Here is a 6,799-nt window from a genome sequence, read left to right on the forward strand (position 1 = left end):
ATACTGAACACGCCAAGCGCAAAACCGTCACGGCCATGGATGTCATCTACGCTCTGAAGCGACAGGGACGCATTCTGTACGGTTTCGGAGGTTAAAACTTATCACCAATGTAACAAAACGGCCCTTTTCAGGGCCATCAAGTTCATTTCAGAAAAGAGTTAGAATAGAATTTATGTAGAGTATCCCCTGCTTCCAAGTTTGGTTACAAGATTACAACTCTAGAGAGCAGCGGCGCCCGTGGTGTAGTGGTAAGCGTCCCAGCAGGTCTGGGTTCAATCCCAGTCAACGCTGCCGGGAAGTTCTGAGGCATAACATCTCTGATCACGCCTTCCTTCGGGGTTCCCGGTTCATGAGTTGATGGGTCGATAGGTAGGGTCCAGGTGTGGGCATGCACAGTTGTACACACCAACTGCTAATTTGGTAATAACTTTTCACTCAGATGTTGAAATTTATTTTTCTTTAAAGTAATTGATGAATTAGGCTCATAGTTTACTATAAATATGCAAAGATTAGGTAAAGCTTAACATTTGAATCAACACTAATCAATTTAACACTTTAATTCCGAGATGTGTAGTAAGCATTTCTCACCTCATTTTTACAACGCAAAAACAAATACAGTTTACTACTAGCATTAAAATCTACTTTATTTTACATATCTATAACAAGCTTACACTCTATTCTATCTACTGCTTCGAAAAGAACTATGTTCCGTCAACTGTGTGCAAAGTTATTAGCAAATGAGCAGTTCGTGACAAAACTGTGTATGCCAAGCATGGGTGTGGGTAGCATTGGTGCTCAGCACGAAAAACAAGGAATATTCCTAAAATATAATATACACAATTAAGTACAACACATAACAGACGTTATCCAACGCCAACCCTGCGGTCGTATCTAGTATACAACCCTTCCAACTTTTTTTTAACTTATAATTCACTTCACTGAGCACCTCTTCAAAACCCGACTTCCCTCTTAACACAATGGTGAGTTTCGCTACTCACTACGTGCGCGGAAACGCAAAACTATACGCGCGTATGCATGGAACTCTGTGCGCAAACACTTGGTCAGAAATTTCTCGTTTAAAAGTTAACTGTCACGGTATGCCATGTGACGGGAGGCACAGTGTCTTTTGCATGGGGAAGGCTTTCTTTTCAGTCTAGATGGTATCCGAACTAGGGAGGGCTCTGAGGAGTAACCTCCGGTTCGGACCAAGCGACTACCCAAGTTGGCTCTCGGTCAAAAGATTCGTTTATTCACAAAAGTCATTCTTTTATATATGGCTTTACAATGATTCTTAATCTATGGTTTGCATATGGGTGAGCGAGACGACTGGAGTGCCGACAGGCAAAAAGGTTCTTGACTGCTGCGTCAGAATTTTGGTGGACTGTTGGAAGGAGAAGGAAAAGAAACGCTTATCGGTGTATGGTGTTGCCTTTGACACATATCACAGGAGGGGAACTTCGGATTAGAAAGTGGCTCCACTTGTCATTTGCGAACACTACCGCACCTAGCGGTAGAAGGCATCTTCTGCCTGCACTTAAGATAGGCAGCATGCTATGATAGTGTGAGTGCACATAGAAAGCCCGTGTGAAATGCTACCACAACACATCGCTTGTTGAGCAGAAAACCGAACAACTTTTTGATTCACCGATGTGTTTGGCACTTCCCCTTCTGTTCTGTGCACATATGGTTGCATGGAATAATTTCCTATTTCGTGTGTTATGCATTTTTAAGGCGGTTGGCCTCTATGACTGTTTATTTTTATGTTTTGTGTGGATTGATATGAATTAACAGTGGTTCTCAAATTATATTACTACAAGTGGCACTCACGAGTGGCTTGGCGAGTGAGTGAGCCTTTTTCACTTTCACGATTCGCTGCATGAGAGTTTGACAGTCGAGCAGTTGAACAAGAAAAATAATCCGCCACTTGTCCCAGAAGCTCACCCACAGGTAGCGCACTAGTGTAAAAGGGGTGAGCAAGCCTATTATGAGCCCAAATGTCAGGCTTCGGCATTTTATTATTTTTGTTCGGCTCAGTTAGGTGATTGATTTCAATATAAGCTCGGCAATTTAGTGAAATTAGACCTTTTTTACGTTGACTCTGGAACGGAGTAGAAGTGTTGGTAGAAGTGCGCGCGTGTGTAGAATTAATATTTCCGAGGTATAAAGTAAACCTCAGAGTGGTGTGGAATAGTTATAATTAATGTGTTGTTCTCTTTTAGTAGGTAGTCTAATCTAGTACGGACGTTTGTTAAAAAGTTAGTGTTGTTAAAATAGTACGGATCGTTAGGGTGAAAAGCTAGTACGGTTAGTGTTGTAGAAATGTTGTTATTGTTCTAAAGTCTAACGTGAATATTTTCTATAGCTACCAAAGAATAGACAGAAAACTATATACAAAGAAAATCCGACAAACAAACGAAAAACCAACAAGAAAAAGGTAAATGCTTTTGTCTCGATTAAAATTGTGGTGAAATTAGAAGTGACGTCACAGGGGACTAATCTGGTGGTTAGGTCCAGCGAGTGGGCCTTTTTCGGTGTTGTTGGTCTTTTCTACAGAATTACCACTAGTAAGGCGCGACTGGTGTACTCTGCGTGGCGGCCGGCCGGAAAAGCTTCGCCATTGTCCAGCGTACCGACGTGGCTGAACACACGGACAATATCGACACGCCATTTTGTCGCCATCTTTTGCCAGCATGAGACATCACGAATAGAGGCCGCGTGGTCTATTACCTGCCATTGTGTTGTCATCTGGGGAGCGTCATCCTTCAGCCGCCTTAGTGAACTGTCCGGCGAACACATCATCATCCTCGGCATTGCGGACTGTTGGGTGAGCGTAGCGTAGAGAATTTCCGACGATAGTAAGCAGGATCCAAGATCCAGCGTACTGGGGGGAATGTTACGCCCTTTGGCGATAATGCTCCGCCAATGCGAACGTCAGCCACACCCTTGGCCATCGGAGGGATTGAATCTGATTGACATTCAGCAGGCAACCTACATCGAGCAGCCCAAGAAAACAATGCAATGCAGGACATAAACATAAAACTATAGATGAAGTTAATAGATTATTATTTCTTATAGCATTGTTGCGTATTGAGCATTGAATTATAAACTAATTAAAACTACAGGTAAAAACATAGAAAGTATAATTACGATGCAATTCTAATAGGCATTTGAGTTCTAGCTGGACATTTTTTTATACGGACGAAATTTATATAATAATCTATAGCTAAACTTTGATTTCTATTAGGTAAAATACTTAACCTAAACATAAATATGCTAAACTTAGAAGAATGGTCCTATGATTAAATTAACTTTAAATACCTAAATTTCTAAAGGATACAGTTTTGCTGAAACGTTAATACGATAAATTAAAGCACTAAACGTAAGTGGAGTTGACTGTATAAGAATATTATTATAACTTAACCTAAAATTTATGAACAAACATTTACAGGAAAAATTTAACATCACCAATAAAAAGTTAAGTTTTCGGAAATTGTTTCGATTGATTCGTAACACGTAGATAACCAAAGCTGAATTGTACTCAGCAACTTGCAATTCCGGTAAAAGTTACGTGCAAAACCACCTATGTTTTCGATGTTTTCTGGTAAATTGAACGTGAAAAATTTTCAGAGTCAAACATTCATTTTCCCACGATTATGCCAAACGGGGTAGAGCCGATATAATAATTATCAACAAGAAAAACGTCATCAAGTTAGCCTTGTAACATGTTATTACTCTGTTTGCGAACATAGCATAAATTGTACTGTTGAATTTGCAAAAAAATACTGCATGGTATTTTTTTTTTGCTGCGCTTGTAGAAGTAAACCGCCATAATTCGCTAGTTGAAGTAGCGCCATCGTAGCCAAGAACGGCGACTAAGCTAACCCGTATGTTAACGTCTGTAAATAATACGTTTGAAACAGCTGGTTATTATCGCATCTGTTGACAAACCGAATTTTTTATGCAACATACAGTATCAAGTTGCAATTTTTCCGATATGCCGGACAGATATTAATGCTGCAGAGAATATCCTCTTATATCCGAGTCTTTTACCGGCCGATCTTTTGCACATGCGCCGTTGAACATTGACATTTAAAATTTCATTAAAATTTCCAATTGTAGCTCCATTCAATTCAACTTCAAAGCATAATCCAATTTTTCTTACGAATGCACAGAAAATTTAAATGGTTACTGTTTTGTAATCGAGGTATCAACCATGTGTTGTGATGCAACAATGAAGGAAATGGAATCAATTAGCTTCGATTACCTCATTGCCTATTTCAATCAAGTTTTAGATCATGCCTAAATCGTAAGGGAAAAAAAAAACATTCCGTTTCTGAAATAACTAATACTATGATAAATTAGTTGTTACAATTTTAAATATATGCAAATAAATTAATTTTTGAAACGACTATTTTTTTTATATTTCAGAAAAAAAGTTATTCGAAGACAGCACACCAATGGAACATCAAACAGCTACAATAATCGCAATGATACGAAATCCGAACAGTCACAAGTTAAAAAAAATGGGAATAAACTATATCAGTAAGTAAAATATAAGTTGTAAATTTAATAATGTGCATAAATCTGTACGAAAAACTTATGGTTTTAAAAATTTCATCAGTTTTTAGAGTCCTTTTGATATTGTCATTCCTGAATGATTCTTCATCTTGGTGCTATTAAGTTCCTACACACTGCAGCTTGTTTTACCTTCTATGATATTTTGAGCACTTCAATTTTACTAGCACACTTTCTTTTAATAGATTACCGAATGCTGTCAGTTTGATATAACAATTGACAACTTTGTGCCGCTTTCCATGTAGGGTGGGTGAGCCAGTAGTGGAGGAACTAAGGCAACAGCTATTTTGCTAGAAAAATATTGCATTGTAATAAAATTGCATTCATTAATAGGAACACTGTTCCAGTAGTTGTGGTAGTTGCTAACTTTAGTTCCTATAATAGTGGATGCATTGGTTTCTCATGGATTCCACTATTATAGGAACATTACCGCAACTATAGGTGCCAAGAAGCCAAAATCTTGATGAAAATTTATGATTTTTCGTTTTTTGGGCTAATTTTAAGTTTGAAATATGCAACTTTGTTTTGTTTTAGGAGATACCGAAGAAAAATAATCTTATCGGTGTTTTCCTTACAATTTCGGCCCAACCCCCATACCGCACCTATAGGTATACCAACCCTACATAGAAGTTAGGAGGAATCGATTGAAATAAAACATTTCGTTCACGTGACTAATCACATAAATTCCTTGTAAAAACTAAATTAAAATAGAGGAAGGCTAAATTATAATGGCCTTAACAAAAAAAATACATATTGTTTAAATATTGTTTAAAATATGTAGGTAACATCATGTTTTAAATTTTCATCAAATTACAGGTTTATTCCCAAGTGGCTCTATGTGGTCTGCGTGAGCTCACTGTTTGCTTTTGCGATAATGTATTCTAAAAAAACACAGCAAATAGTCAAGCATCCAGAATCACCATCTCGGCTTATACCACCAAACCCACAACGAACGGACACTAAAGTAATCCCATCATATACAGCATTGCACATTTTTAAAAGTGCTGCAGTATGCTCTGATTCGGAAGTCTGTAGCCGTGTAGGCAGGTAAGTACATATAGTAAAATATTATGCAAATCATAAACAAACATACGTTTGATATCATTTTGTAAAACATGTACACTCAACTCTATTTTTACGCGATTTTTTTTCGCCTCTCGTTTTGATCATGTAATTCCAAATTGAGACAAAATGCATACAACTTGTTCCAAAAAATCACAACTAAAAGTAAGTGGTTGTATCCAAGACACGACCTTAGATTTGACGTAGGATTACGCCCAACTAACATTTTCAGCTTTATAAGCCATCTTTTCCAGCAATGTGCTGCAAAGTAGCTGATCATAGATATAATACTAGAAACGCGGTTGAAATAAGAACACCACATTTCTTGACTTGTGCTTCACAAAATTCATTATATTATAAAGGAATAAATGTATTCAATTCGATGCCTAGACATATCAAACATTTAGCAACACTTACAGAATTTAAGAGACACTGCATTTCACACGTTAAAATCGATTTTTTTTTTTATGAATTGACAAATTATGTATCTTGACGAAGTTATCTCTAACGGATTATTTTATATGGATAGCTGTCATAACGACTTTTTAATAATTATTGTAGCACTGCAAAAACTATTTCTGTTCGCCACGAGGGTGATGATGGATTTTTGATATTTGATTTAATAGTAGATTAATTAAAAAAAAAAATAGGCTACAAAGGTTTGAGCCTCGCGCGCGTATCACGGATATAGAGGACTGAATTTAACATTTGATAAAAAAAATGCAATTTTAAAGCTTATTTGAAAGATACCTAGGTGGACAAAAAGGCGAACTAAGAGGTGGACCCCTGAGATTTTCCACATTTATATCACTGTGAAGCAACTGTAAACTCTAGAGGGAATTTATATCTGTAACTGAAACCAGTTCGATTTTGTTTGCCAACCTGGTTAAAATGTCATATTCAATTATCTTAAAGATAAATCGTCCAGCTCAAACCTTTGTAGGGGTAAGAGACGGGACCATCATCATCATCAAAAAGCTGCAGATACAGCTACAAGCAGAAGCTGGCAAAATAGTTTTGGAGAGCGTTTACTCAAGTTTTTCATAACCATTATTCAATTTGTCAGTCACACGGAATAACAGCAAAAGTGATTTTTCAACAACTAAACATCCTGTACTCAGCTAATATACTTCGTTAGCGCTACTTTGGCAGTATTGAAGTC

At 37.4% G+C, this 6,799-nt stretch overlaps 1 long non-coding RNA gene across 1 annotated transcript; it reads left to right on the top strand.

Moving 5' to 3' along the window:
• Window positions 1–4,100: 4,100 nt before the first annotated feature.
• On the top strand, window positions 4,101–6,216 carry LOC135714038 (uncharacterized). Its single transcript, XR_010518798.1, has 3 exons — window positions 4,101–4,306; window positions 4,429–4,542; window positions 5,392–6,216. It is a non-coding gene; the product is annotated as an uncharacterized LOC135714038 (long non-coding RNA).
• The last annotated feature ends 583 nt before the right edge of the window (window positions 6,217–6,799 follow it).

Source organism: Ochlerotatus camptorhynchus, unplaced genomic scaffold (genome assembly GCF_037179485.1).
Source record: "Ochlerotatus camptorhynchus isolate MF236.1 unplaced genomic scaffold, CSIRO-AGI_Acam_v1.1 ptg000601l, whole genome shotgun sequence".
NCBI lineage: Eukaryota > Metazoa > Arthropoda > Insecta > Diptera > Culicidae > Ochlerotatus > Ochlerotatus camptorhynchus.